General features: G+C 37.0%; 1 protein-coding gene and 1 pseudogene across 2 annotated transcripts in view; both read right to left on the bottom strand.

Annotated features, from left to right (window-relative positions):
* SLIT2 (slit guidance ligand 2) overlaps positions 1-22,482 on the bottom strand; it is a 382,749-nt gene that overhangs the window by 207,473 nt on the left and 152,794 nt on the right. The window lies entirely within an intron of this gene.
* LOC132597338 (POU domain, class 5, transcription factor 1 pseudogene) lies at positions 18,157-18,913 on the bottom strand (annotated as a pseudogene).

Below are 22,482 nucleotides of genomic sequence, written 5' to 3'. Positions count from 1 at the left end.
CTATCTTGATTCCAAAGCCAAGGCAGTGAAGGACGAGATGAAGTAATTTGTTCAAGGTCTCACTGATCAGTATAAAGGAAAGCCCAGATTTGAACCCAAGGCTTCATTCTGTTTCCACTTGCTCATGTAGCTATATTCAAACTTATCACACTTGAGTGAAGAAAAGATTCTATAAAAGTAATGATAGGCAGGAGGAAGCTTCTGTGGCTGCAAGAACATTGAAGGCAAGTCAGATACATTTAAGATCAGACTTAACTTGTTTAACTGAACAAAGAAAGTTTTCCAAACAAGTCTTATGTAAACCAAATGAAGAGCTGAATGGAAAACATACTGAGCGGAAATCATACTTTTCTAATTGTTTTCAGAATAATTTGCTCATTCTAAAATTTCTCAGTTGCTTTAACGCTTGTGTTCAACTCAATTAACGGGATTTATGTCTTTTAAAACACATGCCAGAATAAGCATTATTAAAACAAATAACACTTTAATATTAATTTTAACTTTAAAAGTTAAATGGGGAAGGAAGGTGATATGATTTTTTTCTCCATTTGTAGATATTTTCAAAAAACATTTTCCTCAGTATCTAGAATCATTATGTAAGAGAAAGTATTGTACACTTAATTGTGCACCCCTGCATTCATATGTTGAAGCTCTAACTCTCATTTGCCTATATTTGGTGATAAGGCCTTTAAGGAAGTAACTGAAGTTAAATGAAGTCATAGGGTGTGGCCCTAATCCTATAGGACTGGTTTTTTATGAGGAGTGTCTTTTTTATGAGAGATGTCTCTCTCTCTCTCTCCCCTGCCCCCCATGGATGCATAGAGGAAAGGCCATATGAGGATACAGTGAGAAGGTGGCTTTCTGCAAGTCAAGGAGAGAGACCTTATAAGAAACCAACCGCTGCTGACATCGTTATCCTGGACTTCCAGCCTCCAGAACAGTGAGAAAGTAAGTTTGTGTTTTTTCAGCCACCCCAGTCTGTGGTATTCTGTTATGGTAGCCTTGGCAGACTAATACTAATACTAAGAAATGACAACAATACATTCAAGACTTACATTTTTAATATATAAACCATCATGTTTCTTTCTTTTTCTAATGATTTAGAAATATAAAGTGAGAACTCAGAGAACACATGCCTAAACAACAGGTCCTGGATAGAATAAAAAGTTGACTGATTTTAATACTATATCTTCATTAACTGAGTGTCTACTATGTTTCTATAATGGAAAAAAAGAATTGAATAAGTAAGACCACTGGTGACAAAGTATAATCAACCCTTCTTGAACTTAATTTCAACTATCTTTGATATATACAAATATAACAAAAGATAGTGTTGAGTAAAATGGTTAATCTCTTTGAGTTTCAGTTTGCTCATCTGTAAAATGGAAATAAAGAATCATTCTACATATGAACTACAGAGGTCCAAAATTTCCATACTTCATGGGAAGAGTGCATTGACCCTGCTCTCCACCAAGAGGTAGTGACAGCTGTAACTATAATAAAGTTAACTTGGGACTTTCAGATAAATAGGCTTAAATTGCTTTAGAGATTTTAACCTATTCTTAAAGCTTCTATAATTATATTATGTAAATTATTAAATGTGGTAATATTTGAAAAAGACTAAAGCTTAGTAAGTGATCAAAAAATGATACCTATTACTATTATAATAGCTGAAACACTCCTAGAATCAAATACTTCTTCCAGTCAGTTACACTTCCTAGCACTTTAAACATTTACAGACTTTTCATGTGCTCAAATGAGATATCTTGTTCTCTCACAGTATACTTGTAGACATTCCTTCCCTGAAAGTATCCAAACTTTATTTTATCTTTATTATCATAATTACACAAAATATGAGAATACTTAAATAGAATGTTACGTCTCATCTAGGTCATCAAGAAGAGATTCTTCAGATGCCATAAATATGTTAGTTGTTCAAAGACAAAAACATCTAGTCAAAATTAATCAGTCTCTGCAACCTGTGGAATACCACTAATGTACTAAAATCTGCATTAAGGGATTACAATAGGTAGAGGAGAGAAAAAGGGGGGGCAGATAATGGCTGATAATTCCAAAATTTTATGAAAACATGATACACACACAAGAAGCTCCAACAAGCTCCAAGTGAGATAAAATCAAAGAGGTCCAAAATACATGGGAAAAAAAAGAAACAGACAAAATTGAAGGGAGAAAGACAATTCATAAATAATAGTTGAAGACTTCAATACCTAATTTTCAATTATGGATAGAAAACTTAAACAGAAGATCAGTAAAGAAATAAAGACTCAACAACACTATAAACTGACTAGATATTACAGACATGTATGGAATATTCCACCTAGCTATGTAGTAGAGTACACATTCATTTTATATGCACCTGGAACATTCTCCAGGATAGACTATATGTTACTCCCTAAAACACGTCTCAGTACATTTAAAAGCATTGAAATCATACATAAGTATGTTCTCTTACCAAAAAAGAATGAGATTAGAAATCAATAACAAAAGAAAATTTGGGAAATTCCCAAATATGTGTTAATTAAACAACATACTCCTAAATAGCAATGGCTCAAAGGAAAAATACTAAGGGGAATTACAAAATATTTTAGGGTGAATGGAAATGAAATAACAACACAGTAAAGAAAACTTATTTGATGCAACTAAAGCAGCACTTAGAAGGAAATAAATAAATGAGAAAAATATCCCATGTTCATGGATTGGAAGATACTCTCCAAATTGACCTATAGTTTCAAAACAATTGCTATTGAAATACTAGCTGGATTTTTTTGTTTGTTTGTTTGTTTTGCAGCAATCGATAAGCTGCTACTAAAACTCATACATAAATTCAAGGGACGCAGAATTATAAAAAAAAATCTTGAAAATAAAGAACAAAATTGGAGGACTCACACTTCCCAATTTCAAAACTTACTACCAAACTACAGTAATCACTGTGTGTTATCGACATAGGCATAGACATAGATCAGAGGAGCATAAATAATTGTATAGAAATAAGCCCTTACATTCATTGTCAATTGGTTTTCAACAAGCTCTCAAGACAATTAAAAACTATAGTCTTTTCAACCAATGTTGCCAGGACAACTGAATATCCACATGCAAGAGAATGAAACTGCACCTCTACCTCACACCATATACATAAAAAAAATTAGCTCAAATGAAGTCAGACCTGAATGTAAGACCTAAAACTAAAGAAATCCTAGAATAAAAGACAGAAGTAAATCTTCGTGACCTTGCATTAGGCAGTGTGCTTTAGATATGACACCAAAAGCACAATTGACAAAAGCTAAACAAACTGGACTTCGACAGTATTAAAAATGTGTCATGCTTCAAAAGACACCTTCAAAAATGTGAAAAGGCAACTTATGGAATGGGACAACATATTTGCTAATCAAATATCTAATAAGGAGCTTGTAGCAAGAGTATATAAAGAACTCTTACAACTCAGCAATTAAAAGACAAATAACGCAATTTAAAAGCTAAACATAGAGTTACCATATGACCCAGCAATTTCACTCTTGAGTATACAACCAAGAGAATTGAAAACATATCTCCACATAAAATTTGTTCATAAATCTTCATAGCAAGGTTATTAAAAAATAGCTAAAAACTGGAAACAATTCAAATGCCCATTAACCAAAAAATAAATAAAATGTGGTAAGTCCATATAATGGAATATTATTTGGACACAAAAAGGAATAAGTACTGATACATGCTACAACATGGCTAAACATTGAACATCATACTCAGTGAAAGAAGGCAGACACAAAAGGCCACACTTTGTATGATTCCATTTATATGAAATGTCCAGAACACGCAAATTCATATGCAGAAAGTAGATTAGCAGTTGCTAGGGGCAAACACAACTAAGGTTAGGGAAGCAAGAATGGGGAGTGAGTGGTAATGGGTCCAAGGTTTCTTTTTGGGGTGATAAAACTGTTCTAAAGTTAGACAGTGGTGATGACTGCACAACTCTAAGAATAAACCAAAAAACACTGAATTGTATGCATTAAAAGCATGAATTTTACATTATGTGAATTCTGTCTCTAAAAAAGCATTTATTTAAAAAAAAAATCATTTGTAATAAAGCAACTTACCAGATCTCATCTGTGAAATAAAATGATTCTTGCAAGCCAAAAAGTATTTGTTTATTTACTCTTATAGTTTACAGCATAAATGTAAAAGATTTCATCATAGCATGGGAAAAAATTAATTTGGATTTTCTTTCATATTAAGTTAATAGCTCTGATACAAGTTGAGGCTAATAATAACAATAATATGCAGGGAAATACTGTTAACATTTTTTCTCTATATAAAATGATTAATTTATATTAAATTACATCTAATGGGCTGAGAGCATAAATTAATCCTATATTAATTGTGTTTTATTCAGCCGTAGAAAAAATCTAACGTACAATAGAAGACTCAAAGTGAGTAAATTTGTTTTGCATAAACTTTTTTAAACATAAAATGTGCATTTATTAATTTTTATTAACCAAGGAATCTAAGTTGAATAATGATCACCTTTGAAGAGTTAAATATAAATGAATATATATGCATATATAAATACATACGTGTGTGTATACAAATATTTTACCATGAGAAAAATAATTGAACCTGAGTCAAAATAACTCTGAAAATATTATCTTCCCAAGCTCACATCCAAAATAATATAAAATGAGACATCATTAATGACGGCTTTTCATAACTCTCATTTTGAAGTAGGGTAGCTCTGCCCTCTCATGCTCTCCTCTTTGGCTCTGCCCTACCTTCCCAACTTTCTTGCACAAATTTACAAGTCCACATATTAAAGAACTTTCTAATTCTTTGTCTCAACACTATATACAAAAACCAAACAGCTTAAAACACAGTGGCTCAAACAACCCTACAGTGGCTCAAACAACTCTACAGTGGCTCAAACAACCCTACATTGGCATTTTCCCATCTTTGTCCTTTCACCTGAAAGGACCTACCATGTGCCAGATGCTTTGAAGTCAGGTGTCGTGTAAAGGCCATGGTTTTTGGAGTAAGATCCATCTGGGTTCATATGCAAGACCTACCACAAACTAATAGGTAAATGACCTAAAATAATTTATTCTACCATGCTGCACTTAAGTTTCTTGGACTATAAAATGGGTATAAGCATTCTTACTTCCTGGTAAGACGCTGAGATGATGTAATGCACCAAGATTCTAGAGAATCAGACCCATGGGATCCTAGGAATTATATACAAACATGTATGAGCACAGGTGCATTTGAAAGGTGGGAATGGAAGAGGGTCAACACATTTCATCTGATTTTTCCAATGCGACACAGACCAAATTTAAGAAGCCCCAGGAGCTCAAAGTTTAAAAGTGGATAATATTCTTTCTTCATTAGGTATTGTGTAGGACACAAAAAACTATATAAGAAAACTGTCACTTAGAACAATGCCATGAGCTACAGTGACACAAGCTGTTTCTTCCCTATGTTTCTGTGGTTCTACCAGGTAGATTGCATCATCATGTCCCCTAGGCTTCTCAGACTAAGGCTCACTTACTATTGACTCAATGAGTATAAATTAAGTTCCAGAGTCAGAAGCTGGGTTTCCACACTGAATGAAATAGGAATGGCCTTGCTCCTAAAGGAATTTATAATCTGGTAGGAGTAGAAAGATGGTAAAAGTCAAGTGCAATATCATGAACAAAAGGGAGGTTGGCTGAGCACAGAGCAGGGTCAGCAAACTGAAATTTTACCCTGTAGGGGAAAAGGGAATCAGGGTCAGCTTTGGGGCAAAGTGATGCTTAAGCTACAATATGAGCATAAACAGTAGAGAAGGGAGCTGGTCTCACACATTCTGCCCTAGAATAAAAAACTGGATGTGTAAAAGTCCTGAAGTTCAAACAGAGGAAGTAATACAAAATTGAGGCCTGAAAAGGGTTTCTGTCATGCATGAGCTTGGAGTTGGGGATTACATTCTCCTGGTGGATTTACTCTATTTTTGTATATTTCTTTTTATTACATTATAGTGTAGTAACTTGTTTCTATCCAACTTATTTCTCCTATAATTTGTCTGTGAGCCCCTTGAGCTAGGTGCCCTGTCATATGAATACTGCATCCCAAGCTAATCACTGAGATTGAAAAGCTGTTTAACCAGCCTTTGTTGAACAAATGAGTTTTAAAAAAAACGCTAACATCACAGACTGTTTTGATGCAGGTGGAGATAAGGAACAATTGCTGATCACCACCATTCTCAGATTTCCTCTGCTTTTCTTTATCTGTAGCCCCATCTCAGCATCTGTCTGAAAAGACTTGTCCATCATAAGCACTGCCAATCAAAGTGCTTTGTTTTGCTTTTGCTTCTGACCACAGAACAGGCCTTTCACAGTGCAGTAGATATAATCTTTGGTGTTTGGCTCTTCTCCACTATGCTAATTTTCCATTAGATATGGAGGAGCTTGAACTTTGCAAAGAAATATTTAGTTTTTCCCAGCTATGTCCATATACAGAACTCAGTCAAAAGCTTGAGAATAAGGGGCACCTCATATTCTGCTGAAATCATGCTCATTGAGCTTTGCTCAAATAAGGTGGACAAACAGAAGTTTCACGTGACATCACTTGGCCTTCGGAAGATACTTTCATGCTTCTGCCAACTGAGAGTCCTAATGTTTTGCTGGCTGGTTTGGGACTAAGCTGTTGAGACTGTGAAGTCAAGTTCTCCACTACTGCCTGCCAACTAGGAATGCTGAATTAGAATAGTTGAGGGGATGGCAGGGCCAGTGAAAGGGTAGACATTATTTGGTTAAAACTGAAAAGAAATAACAAGAGGCAGACATTTCTAGATAGTTTTTAGTCCAGTTTTGTTATTCACAACTTGAAAAACATATTTTGACTCAGATTACACTACTGGTGATTTTGTTACCATATTTAAGTATGTATGTCCATTGATTTTTTTCCATACCGGTCCCTTCATTTGTTTTCCCTAAAAACAAAACTCTAACCTAAAACAACTATTAAAGGGGAAGAGCAGGCACTGGGGAATTAAATTTCAGTATCTGGAAGACAGTCTAACAGTCTGTGCTTAAAAATCTTTTCTCATTACAAAACAAGCTGTTAGCATTTTTGTAATATGTTGCATCCCTTTGAAAATCTCAGGGCAGCAATCCTATATGTTTAGAGACAGCGGCATCCTGGGAATATGAGCAGTGCACATGTGGACCAAAGTTAGACCGCACAAAAGTCTGACTTTAAAAGTAATAAGATTTGGCTGATTTGAAAGGAGAGGAGATGTTCCTAGTGTAATTATCAATGTAGCCTTTTTGTAATAAGTTGCTTACAGATTCAGTGTTGAATTTTTTAGCAATATAACATATATAACTAAAAGTGCACAAGTCCTAAGAACACAGCTTGATGAAGTTTAACAAAATAAACACACCCATGTAAGAACAGCAAGGAAACAAAACACTACCAGTAAATCCCTTCCCCATGACTCAGAATTCTCATTTAGTTCCCTAAAGGAAAGCACAATTCTGATTCTTACTAGAGCAGATTAGTTTTGTCTATTTTTAGACTTATTTATAAATAAGATTTATGGACAAGAAATCATGCAGTCTGGACCTTATTCACCTGGCAGTTTTTTCTCAACATTATGTTTGTAAGAGTCTATGTTGTTGTATGTAGCCATAGTTTATTTTCATCACATACTGTATTCATACCCAAAGTTTGAATATTATCCAATTTATTTTTTATGTCCCATTGTTGATGAAAATTTAGGTTGTTTCCACTGGAGGTTTTAATAATACTGCTGTTATGAATATTCTGGAACACATCTCTTAAAGCACAAATCTACATATTTCTGTTGAGCATCTACCTAGAAGTGGAATCGTTAGACCATAAGGAATGAGTAAGTAATTTTTGTACCATAAGGAATGAGTAAGTTCAGTTTTAGAGGATATTACAAAACAGTTTTCTAAACAGGTTATGCCAATTTACACCCCAAATGGCAATTTTTGAGAGTTTCAGTAGGTCTACAGTCCTTGTCAGCCCTCGGTGTTATCAGTTTTTTGGTTTTTGTTTCAAATGGTTGTATTAATGGGTAAGTAATGGTGTCTTACTGTGGCTTTAATTAGCATTGTCCTAATAAATAATGATGTAGAACATCTTTTAGTGTGTTTATTGTCCATTTGCATATTCTCATTTTGAAGTGCCTGTCCAAGACTTTTGTCCCCCTTTCTTTTTTTAAATTTTTATTTTCTATTGAATTATAGTTGATTAACAATGTTGCTTTAGTTTCAGGTGTACAGCAAAGTGATTCAGTTATACATATACATGTATATATTCTTTTTCCCATTTAGGTTATTAAAGAATTTTGAGCAGAGGTCCCTGTGCTATACAGTAGGTCCTTGTTGGTTATCTATTTAAAATATAGCAGTGTGTACATGTCAATCCCAGCTTCCCAATCTATCCCTCCCTCCACCCTTCCCCCCTGGTAACCATAAAGTCGTTCTCTAAGTCTGTGAGTCTGTTTCTGTTTTGTAAGTAAGTTCACTTGTATTATTATTTTTTTTTAGATTCCGCATATAAGCGATAATAATATGATATTGGTCTCACTCTCTTTCATTTGTTTTCTTGGGCTATCTGCTCTTTCTTATTGATTTATAGAAGTTTAAAATATAATTATAATTTGTATAAGAATCCTTTTGTGGTTACATTTACATATATTACAAATACTCCTCTATTCTTATTTATGAAGTGGTGTCTCTGATGAAAGTTTTTAAAATTTTAATAGAGTTCAAATTCTCATTCTTTTCATTTAAGGTTTGTGCTTTATGTGTCTTTTTTAAAATGTGCCTAACCAAAGATTTTGAGAATATTCTATGACATTTTCAAGAAATATTATTGTTGGGAATTTCCTATTTCAATCTTCAATCTACCTGAAATTAATGTTTGTGTATATCTGAGATAAGATGCAGTTGTTTTTCTTTGTAAATCCAGTTAACCTAGGACTATTTATTGAAAAGACTCATTTCCTTACGGAAAGTGAAGAAAGACTACACTATCACACAAGGGCTGAGTCAATCCAGAAGCGACACACATCACATGCTATTGTCCAGATCTAGTCACGTGGCCCAACTAGCTTCAAGAGCACCAAGAACAGAAAATGAAGTATCTGAATATTATTGTTGTTGTAATATCTGCCAAGATAATCACACTTCTATCATATGAAAACGTACTTTCTGAATTATTTTACTATTCATGCACTGGAGAGAGTAAACAATAACATATTCCTTTATAACAGAGAGCCCAAATGGAGACCAATTTTTAAGAATCAACTAAAGGCAGGAATTAACTTGCTAAATTGTTGTTTTCCAAATGGAAATCACATGGAAAGTTTGATTACGGCCACCACGTATTACTTAGTACATCAATACCATCTTCCATTTGTGCTGAATTAGTAACAGTAGTCTCAATGTTTTCTTGTTGATAATCACAGATTAATTAAAAAAGAGTGAAGAAAGCCCAAACAGACAGATAGACAAGTACAATGAAAATAATATGCCAGGCACGCTGCTTTGCATTCCCACACATGGGAACAATCATGGGGGAGAAAAACCCTCCAACACTACCATAAATTACTGTGATTGCAAAATAAAAGTACATACATCATTAACAATGATGTCTCTATCTTACTCATATTTCTTAGTATCGTACAAAATAACTAACTCCCATAATGAAAATTTTATATTTTCACCTTTTTCCTAGACCAGAACTTTCTAAGAGTTCTAAAAAATGATTAAGATGATTCCCTTACTTCAGCAGTTCCCCATAAATCTGTTTCAAAGGGAAGCAGAACATTCTTAGTAGTGGAAGGAAACTTCCTTATTTTCTTAAACTCCTAGGACACAGACTTGGAGTAATAATACTTTATTTAGAGCAATGATACTGTATTACTTTATTAGTAATAAAGTAATAATTACTTTATTAGTAATAATTACTTTATTACTAAGTTCTTGAATTTACACGTATATATGTATGTGTGTATAATATATATATACTACCTATTACATATATCTTATGTATATAAAATAATAGTATATATACAAATATATATAATTCGATTTATCATGTGTTACAACTATCTACACAAGTAGATTAATTACACCTTCCTTAGGAGTAGGAACAATGACTTAGTTATTTTTGTTTCGTTTTTGAATATTCATCATATCTGGCAAAGAACATGAGGAACTCAGTCCATGAAGTGACTCCCCCAGTCCCCTCCCCTTACCTGTTCAATTCAGACATCAGGGAACCGTATACAAACAAGCTCTTCTTCTTAAGGGTTATAAGGCATATTTTTAAAAAATCTTTGCAAGTTTTTCACAGTATTTTATTAAGATGAATTTTTAAATTCTATTTCTAGTCATCCAGACTCATAGAATGTTACAAATTAATGTTCAAAATTTTGAGAGACTATATATATATAGTAATGGCTTAGGGATAATAAGGATCTATTATCTAAATACAGATTTTAAGTTCTTCTGAGCCTCTCCCACATTTGGCTGTAATTTTATAACTACAGAGAAATGTGCTGTTTTGTTTAAAAGTATAGGGCAGAGACGGATTTATAATGATTCTAAGTTTTATGGACAACACTTCCTCTTGTCCATTCACTCATTAAATAATGCATTTATGAGTTCTTTATTGCACACATGACTGGCACCAGGTTTGTGCTGGATTATCAAGAAATATATAAAATAACTGCTAACACCCACTGAGCAATTCTTATGTGGTAGGCAGTCTGCCAAGAGCTCTTCGAAGAGCTTGCCTTGTATTAACTCTCACTATCCCTATTAAGTTAACCTTATGCGATTCAGGGAATTCAGTTGTTTGCCCAGGGTCACAAAGCTAGTGAGCGACAGAGCAGTGACTGGGATCAAGGCCGTCTTGTTCTAGAGCCAGAGTATCTCTAATCATTACATTATTCTGCCTCTACTCTCAGGATAAGCAGTTATTAAACTGGTGTTCTAGAAAACATCTGAGGTTTTAATTTAGAGGATATTTAAATCACATCTTAGGAAATTTCCTTATTACACTTAAGAGTTTGATAAGGTACAGTAGAAACTAGTCCTCAATTCTAAAAGAAAAAGATGTAAAATATATTATCTGACTTTGTTCATCATGATGTTTAGGTCTCATAAACTCTGTTTTTGCCTGAGAGTGGATACAGTATTAAATAATGATGCAACTGACAAATTGTGAAGGTTTTCAAACTTAAGGATACACTGTTCAAGCCCACATTTGGACACTGTTATGGACCAACAATATTCATTGGAGAAAAACTAAAGTTGGTGTGGTCCAAAGAATAAATCTTCTAAACTTCACAACTGTGTTGTTTTTTTTTTTTTAAAGACCATCATTGACTTGTCTTCAACTTCTGCACTGGATGACTAACACTTACCAAAATGGCAAACAGCTCTAGCACTGCAAATTAAAATTTCACATAAGCTTTGTACCTGCAAAACACCCTGACTTTGAGAAGGCTCTGTGAATCAAACGCTTTGCTAACAGCACCTATCTGTATCAAAACGACAGCACTCTCTTACCTAATAAAGTCCTTCTTTCTTTGCTAATTAAGACAGTACCAAAGAAATAAATAGATAAATAAAGTTACTTATTCAGTCAAGAGTACTGAATGTTCCCAGTAGGCAGTCTTTTCACAATTCAATTTCCCCAGTGGGACTAGAAGAGGAAATGAAACAACAAATTGTACTCCTGATGAACTAAGCAGAAGCCGCTATTCTAAAGGGAGTCCTGCTAGGCCAATTAGCTCATCATGTTAACAGAGGAGCAATCCAGAAACCAATGCCCCAACAGCAAAGGTTCAAAAACGCAAAGCTCAATGGCCTCTTGGAACATTGTCTCCAGTGGACACTCCTGGGAATTGTTGAGTGGTTTGCCAATGGTATTTTAATATATGATACAAAGCAAAGATTCATGTTAAGTCAAAATAGGAGCATTATTGCATCATTGCATATCTACATTAATCTTAACCATTTATACATATTTTTCATTAAGTGGCACTTACTTGTATTTCCTGAGTCAACTTAAGCAAAAATGGCACAGAATAGCAATATTTTAAATTACTGTGGTTTCCCCAGTTTTCCAGGTGTATATTGTTTAACTCCCAAAGATAAAATATAGCTAGCCTTCAATTTAACAAGTTCACCTATCTAAAGAATGTATATGTGTACAAAAACATATTTTAGAATTAAATGGAATTTAGTGTGAACAATTATTAAATACATTATTATAATTAAAATAACATAGATACATCTCTTAAGAAATTTGGGAATTTTATATGAATGGTTTTGTAATATCAATATCATCTTACATTTATAGACTACAGCTTACAGAGTACTTCTACTTGTATTACCTTTTTCACTATCTCAATATTTTGTTGTTTTAAAACTAAAAAAAGGACCTCTAAGTCAAATCCTTCACCACTTTATGTTCTCTTACAATTTTTCCACATTTAAATCTTTATTTAAAAAACATACTAACATCTTTTCATGCAGGCGTTTAATTTTTTTTAATCAAGACTGTGAAAATGGATCAGTGCTACTGTCCTTATTTTACCTAAAGGAACTGAGGAACTGTGATGAGAAATGGTATTTATTGACGATCGGCAAAGCCTGAGTAAACCTTCAACCTCTCAGTCCCAGAATCCTAATTGCACTTGAGGTATATTAACCCAGTAATGGATAAACCAGCATGTGCTGAATGAATGCTCAAGATGAAGTGTGTAGAGTAGAAAGTATGGAAGTATGAGGTGAAAGTAATCAGGTGGGAAATGAATTTGCTAAAACTAACAACCACATTATTAATTGTAAACAGTTTTTTCCTCAGTATAACAATAATGCTAACTTACTTTTATTTCTTTATTAGATATGTAGGACATACTCAGTGTAGAAACTGAATACCAATAACTAAAAACGTACTATATAACAACAATAAAAACCAATGAATAAATATGAAATATTTCAGTATGAGTTTTTAAATGAGAAACAGAATTAGTATTGTTTTCATATCTTTGGTCTTTATTTTATTTATTTATTTTTTTTTTGCGGTACGCGGGCCTCTCACTGTTGTGGCCTCTCCTGTTGTGGAGCACAGGCTCCGGACGCACAGGCTTAGTGGCCATGGCTCACGGGCCCAGCCACTCTGCAGCACATGGGATCTTCCCAGACCAGGGCACGAACCCGTGTCCCCTGCATTGGCAAGCGGACTCTCAACCACTGCGCCACCAGGGAAGCCCCATATCTTTGCTCTTATTCCAACTAACAAATATAGCTAGTTATATTGTGATACATTACATATACAACAAATAATTCAAGTTTTACACAGATAATTTAACTCTAGTTTTCACTTCTGACTTAAGCAATAACTGTTACTCAGTTTTCTTAGGTGCAGTGCAAACAACTTGGCAATAGTGTTGGGGGCAGATTTAAGCCTTGGGAGCCTTATGAGTCTCTGATTTGAATTTTAGGTTCCACAGCTTCCCAGCCATGTGAGTCTAAGTATTTTATTTATTTATGGTACCCGTCCTTCAAGGCCCATCTTCCTGTTTCTCCCTTTTATCCTCTCAGTTACCTCCAGGAGCTCTGCTGTTTCTCTGTCGTTCAGGACTCAGTGTTCCCCAGCTTCCCACTTCCCCCTCTTTCCCTCCAGAGTAAAAATGAGGTACATACTCTAAGATCACCAATCAAATGAGAAAAGAGTAAAACATTATAAAATAAAAAATTTTTTAAGTTAAAATAAATCTAAGCACATTCTGGACAGAGAGATACACATGTAACCGAGCAAGAAGTCATGTGCCCGTGGTGCAGAAAGCCGAACTCTTGACAGCAGGCATTTGCGGCAAAGTAAGGATTTATTTGCAGGGCATCAAGCAAAGGAGTGGGAGACAAGTCTCAGATACACTTCATCTTGGTCTTTGAGTTAGGAATGTTTTAAGGGGGAAGAACAAAGGAACTAGAATTAATCATTGCCTCGTGACATTTCTTAATCATGGTTTCAGGAATCAGGATGTCTCCTTTTTATAATTCTCTGTCCAGGTAGTCCATGGCTTGGGGATCTGTGGGCTCATCTTGCCCTGGAGAAACACCTGAGTTTGTAAGTTAATGATGATGTAGTACAATGTAATGATGATGTAGCAATTTTAATACATTGATGATGTTATCAACAATAGCCGACTCTGGTTGATAAGTGTTCAGTTAGCATAGGATTGAGGCCAGAGGGGACAAGAAAGGGATTGAGGTCAGAGGAGACAAGCAAGGGAATAAAGTTTTGGATAGAGAGATTAATTATAAACTCAGTAAGGGAACTCGGTTTTAGGGGAACTTGGTTTCACACATAAACAAACACATAAATAAATGACGTGTGACAGACCTGGGAGCAAGTGTGACCTTCCCGGGGAACAGGCCAAAAGTTAGAAATAGGAATAGGACAGGCACAGCAGAACCTGGACAGTGGGGAGTGGGGGGAAACTGTGCCCTGGAGGGCCCCTGCACTTGAGCTAATGGCAGGTTATAAGACCGACTTCATACCCATTCAACTGAGCAAGTGCAGGCCATGCAACAGGCACCAGGCCCTAGCGGGCCACATAGCTTCCAGTAATGGACCTGTGACTCCTTGGTCCTCATGCCAGAGAAACCCACATCCTCACCGAGGTCCAGGCCCAACACAGAGGTAGACTGGAAGTCCCCCTCCACTGGAAAAGAAAGATCCACGTCCAATCTCAGAATATCCTGTTGGCTCTACCCTCAAAATATATCCAGAACAACACCACTTCTCACCATCTTCACTGCTGTCACTCTGACTCAGTTCACCATCATCTCTTGCCTGGATTTTTGCAGTAGCCTCCAGTGGTAGTCAGAATATTGGCCCTCCAAAGATGTCCACATTCTATAGAATGTCACCTTAAGTGGCAAAATGGGCTTTGCAAAATAATTAAATTAAGAATGTTGAGATGGGGAGATTATCCTGGTGGGCCCAATGTAATCACAAGAAGAAAGCAGGAGAGTCAGAGACAGAGAGAGACTGGAAGATGCTACCTTTCTGGCTTTGAAGCCAGAAAGGGGCCACAAGCCAAGGAATGCTTCTAGAAACTGGAAAAGGCGTGGGAATGGATTCTCCCCAAGAGCCTCCAAAAGGAACATACCCTGCCAACAACTTGATCTCAGTCCATTGAGAACCATACCAGACCCCTGACCTCCAACACTGAAAGGTAATAAACTTGTGTTGTTTTAATACAAAAGAAAAACAACCAAAACTAATCACCTTCTAAAATAACATTAAGAGCCCACTGGTAACTTAATAATTCATTTTTAAAAACTAATATTTATTAAGTATGATACTTTAGGTATTGGATAAGTGTTTTACATGCATTAACTTGTTCGGTCTTCATTACCAACCTGTGAGATAGGTATTATTAGTGTTCCACTTTTAGATGAAAAATCGGGAGCTTAAATAACCTGGTCAAAGACCCACAGTTAGAGATCAAATGCAGACAACAAAACTCCATTCATAACCTCTCCATTATACCAGATGGGAGAACAAAGTTTAGGCGTGAGGCTAAAAGGGATCTTTTGCCTTCCACTCTAATCTAGATCTTGGAACAGCACCCCCAGGTACGCCTGCAGAGATATCACAGAGCTGGCTGTGAAGGGAACCCACACCTCCAGCCGCATGGATGAGGGCGCAGGTCTGCTGGATGGAATGGGTTAGAGTCAGCAGGCAGAGAGAAGGTCTTCCTAGCTGACGTGCTTTCCCCTTCAGCTCTGCCCTTCCCCCAGAAACATGATGTGTGAGAGTGTTCACCCAACAGGAGGGCAAGCAAATGGAGGAGAAAGCCAGAAAGCGGGCGGTCACAAAGGAATCAGCCAGATTGGCTCTGGCTTTTGAGGTACAAAGTTCTGGCTTGCCAGCAAAACTTGTTCCAACAAATGTCTAGCTCTGACCACCACGATTAACTAGAGTTCTTCCCAAGAACTGGATGGAGAGACGACGTTCTTTCAACACAGTGTCTTTGTGGTGATAGAGGCATGATGAGATGGGAGAATCCTTCATCCGTTACCAACCACTCTGTCTACTTTCTTCCTTTTTTTCAGGCATTTCTGACTTCAATTCCATCCTTATTCAGAAGATGATAATGGATGAAGATAATGATGACAAAGATGAAGCCCATCCAGCTTGGATTCAGTGGTTCATCTTTGCAGCCATATCCTCACCAATAACGTAAACTCACTTGTGTTTTGGGGTTTTTATTGCACCTGCCCTAAAATCCCCAACCCTGAATGAATCCAACTGCCCATCTTCTCTGTACATGCATCTTAGTTGCTGAGTGCTCATGGAACAATCTCAGAGTTGGCTAACATCCATATAAAATATATGGTCACCACCTTTGAGAAGAATTTACCAGCACATGGCAATCCACGTGTTTGGTCAGCTCTCATTCTCTCATGCTCCTGTTCTGAAAATCTCAACTGTTCTCCAACCCCTGGTCCCCACTCTACTGGCCTTCCTCACACTTTATGGAAGCTACTGCCTTCTATTCACCAAGGAAATGGAGAGGTGTTAAACAGAAACTCCTTTGATGTCCAACATCTGAATGTATGAACCAACCTGCTTCTGCATGGCACCTTTTCCTTTCCTTCTGTGTTCTGCATCCCTCTTACCTTCCCAGGACCCTGGAGATGTCTATTACAAACTTTCTTCCCCATCTTTAGTCATTCTGTCCATACTGACTCCTGCCCTAAGTGGGCAAATCTTACTTCCCTTCTTACAACAAAAACAAAAACAAATAAATGCTCTCTCAATTCCATTTCCTCTTCTGGACAATCACATTTGCTCTTTTTTTCCAAACTCAAATATCCAACAAGACATTTACCCTTTATTTCCTCACTTCCTGCTTATTCTAATATTTCTTCCACTCTCACTACTGTACCTAATGTGTCTCACTACAATTGTTTTGGCCTCAATATCCACTTTACTAAACCTAATGAAACACTCTTAGCTCTCATTTTATTTAACCTAACATTATTCTACCCTGTGGGCCCATTCTCTCCTTTTTCAAAACTCTCTTTCCTAGATATCTAATGTACCACATTCTCATTTTTTTCTCTAGCTTCCTTTCATAAGTAGTTCCTCCTTCTTTAACTGATCATTAAATGCTGGCTTTTTTTCAGGCTCTAGTTGCTCCAAGGTGCTCCTCTTTGTTATTCTATATTCTTTCCTCCATTATAACATGATTTACTTCCATAGCTTCAATTTCCATCTCTATGACTATGACTTGTAGATTTATATTGCAATTGAGCGCTTTCTTCTGCACTCCAGACCATATACTCATCTCAACATTGCATTTGCTCCACAGTAGTCCAGACCTAATTCGAAAAGAAAAAAATACTACTTTAATGCTAAACTTATAAACTTCCCCATATCCAAACCTGTACCTCGTCCTATATTCCACACCTCATACACTCAAACCAGAAATATGGGAACCATAGTACACTCATCTCTTTTCCTATCCATCAACTGCCAAGTTTTACAAATTGTCTCTTCTAAAGATTCTAAAATTATCCACTTTTCTTCATTCCAAGAGCCATCCTTCCAGGCCGAGATGCAATAATCTCTCTCCTGCATTACTAAATTGCCTCCTATCTGCTCTCTCCACATCTTCCATTCAAATAATCTTCCCATAGTAGTCAGAGTCATCATCAAAATAAGATTTATAGGATTTATAGGTATGCTTATTAAATCAAATGCATACAGTTCAAAGGTACAGAACATTAAAGTGAACCCCTTCATTAAAAATATAACCTTAGTAATTTCACGTTCATGCTAGTAAGGAAACAAAAACACAAAGACTTAGGGTCCATCAAGTCACTATCTTTTTTCTTTTTTTCTAGGTCCCAGGCTTCTTTATTTAAGAACAAAGTGATGAGTGATGCAGGGATTAAAATCAAGAGCATCACTGAACTTCACCTTCCCTCCAACCAGTTCCCCCAAACTCCCTGCCCCCACACCCTGTGTGCTCCCAATTCCTTTCTAAGTGAATGAAGAACCTAATCCCAAAGCCCTGGTACGAATCCCAGGGTTTTCTCCCTAGCTGTCCCCCTTCCTCTGTCCCCATTCCTGGCAAGGGCTGACACCTCCGTTAGAATGCATGGGGGAGCCCCAGAGTGGTGACAGACACCGAGGGAAAGGCCTCAGCCTCAGGAAATGGGACCGAGGAGTACAGCGTAGTGAAATGAGGACCCCCATAGCCTGGGGTACCAAAATGGGGCCCTGGCACCAGAGGAAAGGATACTGGTCCCCCTGAGAAAGGAGATCCAGCAGCCTCAAAATCCTGTCGCTGCGAAAAGTCACTGCTTGATCGTCTGCCCTTCTGGTGACGGTTGCAGAATCACACTCGGACCACATCCTTCTCAAGCCCGAGCTGCTGAGCCATGTGGCTAATCTGCTGCAGGATGGGCTTTGGGCACTGCAGGAACATGCTCTCCAGGTCGCCTCTCACTCGGTTCTCAATACTGGTCTGCTTTCTCTTCCGGGCCTGCATGACGGTCTCTGCCTTGCATATCCCCTGCAGATTCTCGTTGTTGTCAGCTTCCTCCACCCACTTCTGCAGCAGGGTCTGCAGCTTACACATGTTCTTGAAACTGAGCTGCAAAGCCTCAAAATGGCAGAGGGTTGCTTGACCGAACACCTTCCCAAAGAGAACCCCCAGGGTGAGCCCCACATCGGCCTGGGTATATCCCACGGGGATCCTCTTCTGCTTTAGGAGCTTGGCAAATTGTTCGAGGTCTTTCTGAAGAGCTTTGATGGCCTGGGACTCCTCGGGGGTCGGCCAAGTCACTATTTTTTTTTTTTTTTTTTGCGGTACGTGGGCCTCTCACTGTTGTGGCCTCTCCCGTTGCGGAGCACAGGCTCCGGACGCACAGGCTCAGCGTCCATGGCTCACGGGCCCAGCCGCTCCGCAGCATGTGGGATCTTCCCAGACCGGGGAACGAACCCGTGTCCCCTGCATCAGCAGGCGGACTCTCAACCACTGCGCCACCAGGGAAGCCCCAAGTCACTATCTTTAACAGGAACTCTTAGTTCTAGGAGTTCTGGCTTCTCTTTCAGTCCCCTGAAAGAGAATACATCACACCTGTATTGCTCTACAGTCAGTACACATGTCATGTAAACTCCCATACCCCATGCTTTCTACTTGGTACTTTTCCTCCTCAGGTAGCTAAAGTTTCCATTCTTTGATCTCAGGTTATTATAGCACTTCAGTTAGGGTGGCTTTTGCACCCAGCACCAGGAGAGATGCCCTCTTTTACTATAATATTACTATAACTTTTTCTTTGTAGTACCAATACTTATTTGTTTGATGTAACTCTTGCCCTCCAGTGTATAAGCTGCCTCAAGGCAATAACTGCACCTGTCTTAAGCATTAAAATCATAGTATAGGGACTTCCCTGGTGGCGCAGTGGTTAAGAATCTGCCTGCCAATGCAGGGGACATGGGTTCGATGCCCAGTCCAGGAAGACCCCACATGCCGCGGAGCAATTAAGTCCATGTGCCACAACTACTGAGCCTGCGCTCTAGAGCCCACGAGCCACAACTACTGAGCCCGTGTGCCATAACTACTGAAGGCCGTGTGCCTAGAGCCCATGCTCCATAACAAGAGAAGCCAATGCAATGAGATGTCCGTGCACCACAACGAAGAGTAGCCCCAGCTCGCCGCAACTAAGAGAAAGCCTGAGTCCAGCAACAAAGACCCAACGCAGGGAAGAATAAATTAATTAAATAATTATTTTTAAAAATCATAGTATAATATTTGATACATATTAGATACTCAAGGAACACTGATTAACTGAGTCCCTAGAAAGAAGAGTAGGGAAAAGATTAAATTCAAGTAATGGTAACTGTCAACATACTGTGTGAGACACATTTTGTACAGGTTTTAAATAGGATCTAATCTACCCTTAACTCTATCATCAATTTAACTATTTCATTTGGTAGAACAGTTCTATCATCTACACCTAAGTCTGAGCTACCTATCATGAGAATAGTACTATGTAAGGATAAAATGTCATTCCCAGTGACATTCATATAATTGCATGCACACTGAAAAGAGCTGTGTATAGATGCAAATGAATTATGATGCTAGCAAACAATTGCAGGACACTTAATATGTTCAATTACTGTTCTGATCATTTTACATATATTAATCTAATCAAAACTCACAACTTCCTGTGACGTACATACCACTATTAACCCCTTTTATAGATGCAAAAATTGAGGGTCAGAGAGTTTAGTAATTTGCCTAGGGTCACTCAGTTCTTAAATGGCAAAACCAGGATTTAAACTCAGACTGTCCTATCAGGCTTCAGATTTAAAGACTATGGTGTGGGCACCCTCATTATAATATTAAAAGATTAATATTACTCTATAATTTGAAGAGAATATTTTTCTTAAACCAAATAGTATAGTATTGAAAACTTATATTCTGCTACTGACTTCAGTACTTTTAAAATTCAGCCACAGTAGAAAAAGAATAAAGTTTAACTTCCCCATTAATGAAACACTGGATATAGAGAACACATTTCTTTTAATTTTTTACCATGCTGAATATTTTTCATGCTAGTCAGCTTAACATTAAGCTGCTTATTATTTTTTACAAGATTGTACATATGCCAGAAAGTATATTTGTGTTATCCCAAAATTAATCTTTAATTTAATAGTATATATTTTGATTCAATGATAATCTTATGTATTTACCATGGGTAAAATTTTCAATTAATTTAAAATATAGCTAAATCAATTTATAATAACATTAGCCAAAGGATGGATATTACTGATTGAGCTAAATATAAATAGAATTGAAATATATCCCAGATGTTATACTGAATATAATGAAATATACTTGGTTTCAGGATTTCTGGAAATAATAACTGATAATTGACAAAGGAATCCACAGACTACCAGAATGGAATATATGTATAAACAGCAAAACTGAAACCTAAAATCAATATACAAATGAATAGCATGTTATTTATATTAGGAACTGAAAAACAAAGAAACAGTACATGCTTGGATAAAACAAAATCAGAGAATATTGTATGGCAACAACATAATAAAGTCTCCTGCGGAACAGATGATAAAAGATGGCCCAACTTAAAGTACACTAAGCACCTCCAAAAATTCTGGCCAAAATGCTACTTCTACCTCCTTGATTCTCCATGGTATTTTCAAATACTGAATTCTCTGTTCTCCTTTTCAAACTCCAAATTCTGGAACCATTTGTACATACCATCTGCCTCTCCTTCTTTACGTCCCATAACTCTTTTTTTTTTAACATCTTTATTGGGGTATAATTGCTTTACAATGTTATGTTAGTTTCTGCTATATAACAAAGTGAATCAGCTATACGTATACATATATCCCCATATCCCCTCCCCCTTGCATCTCCCTCCCATCCTCCCTATCCCACCCCTCTAGGTGGTCACAAAGCACCAAGCTGATCTCCCTGTGCTATGCAGCTGCTTCCCACTAGCTATCTATTTTACATTTGGTAGTGTATATATGTCCATGCCACTCTCCTACTTCATCCAAGCTTACCCCTCCCCCTCCTTGTGTGCTCAAGTCCATTCTCTATGTCTGCGTTTTTATTCCTCTCCTGCCCCTAGATTCTTCAGAACCATTTATATATATTTTTAAGATTCCATATATGCATTAGCATACAGTATTTGTTTTTTTTCTTTCTGACATACTTCACTCTTGTATGACAGACTCTAGGTTCAACCCCCTCACTACAAAAAACTCAATTCTGTTTCTTTATATGGCTGAGTAATATGCCATTGTATATATGTGCCATGTCTTCTTTATCCATTCATCTGTCGATGGACACTTATGTTGCTTCCATTTCCTGGCTACTGTAAATAGTGCTGCAATGAACATTGTGGTACATGTACCTTTTTGAATTACGGTTTTCTCAGGGTATATGCCCAGTAGTGCGATTGCTTGGTCATATGGTAGTTCTATTTTTAGTTTTTTAAGGAACCTCCATACTCTTCTCCATAGTGGCTGTACCAAATTACATTCCCACCAATAGTGCAAGAGGGTTCCCTTTGCTCCAAACACTCTCTAGCATTTATTGTTTGTAGATTTTTTTAATGTTATATGATTTTTTATATTAATACAACTGTACTACATTTATGTTTAATAACTGTTTATCTCAGTTATTTAATACATTTTTTAAACAACTTTATTGGAGTATAATTGCTTTACAATGGTGTGTTACTTTCTGCTTTATAACAAAGTGAATAAGCCATACATACACATATATCCCCATATCTACACCCTCTCGCGTCTCCCTCTCACCCTCTCTATCCCACCCCTCTAGGTGGTCACAAAGCACGGAGCTGATCTCTCTGTGCTATG

Source organism: Globicephala melas, chromosome 5 (assembly GCF_963455315.2).
Source record: "Globicephala melas chromosome 5, mGloMel1.2, whole genome shotgun sequence".
NCBI lineage: Eukaryota > Metazoa > Chordata > Mammalia > Artiodactyla > Delphinidae > Globicephala > Globicephala melas.
Note: the sequence above shows the minus strand (reverse complement) of the source record. Positions and strands in the feature narration are given on the sequence as shown.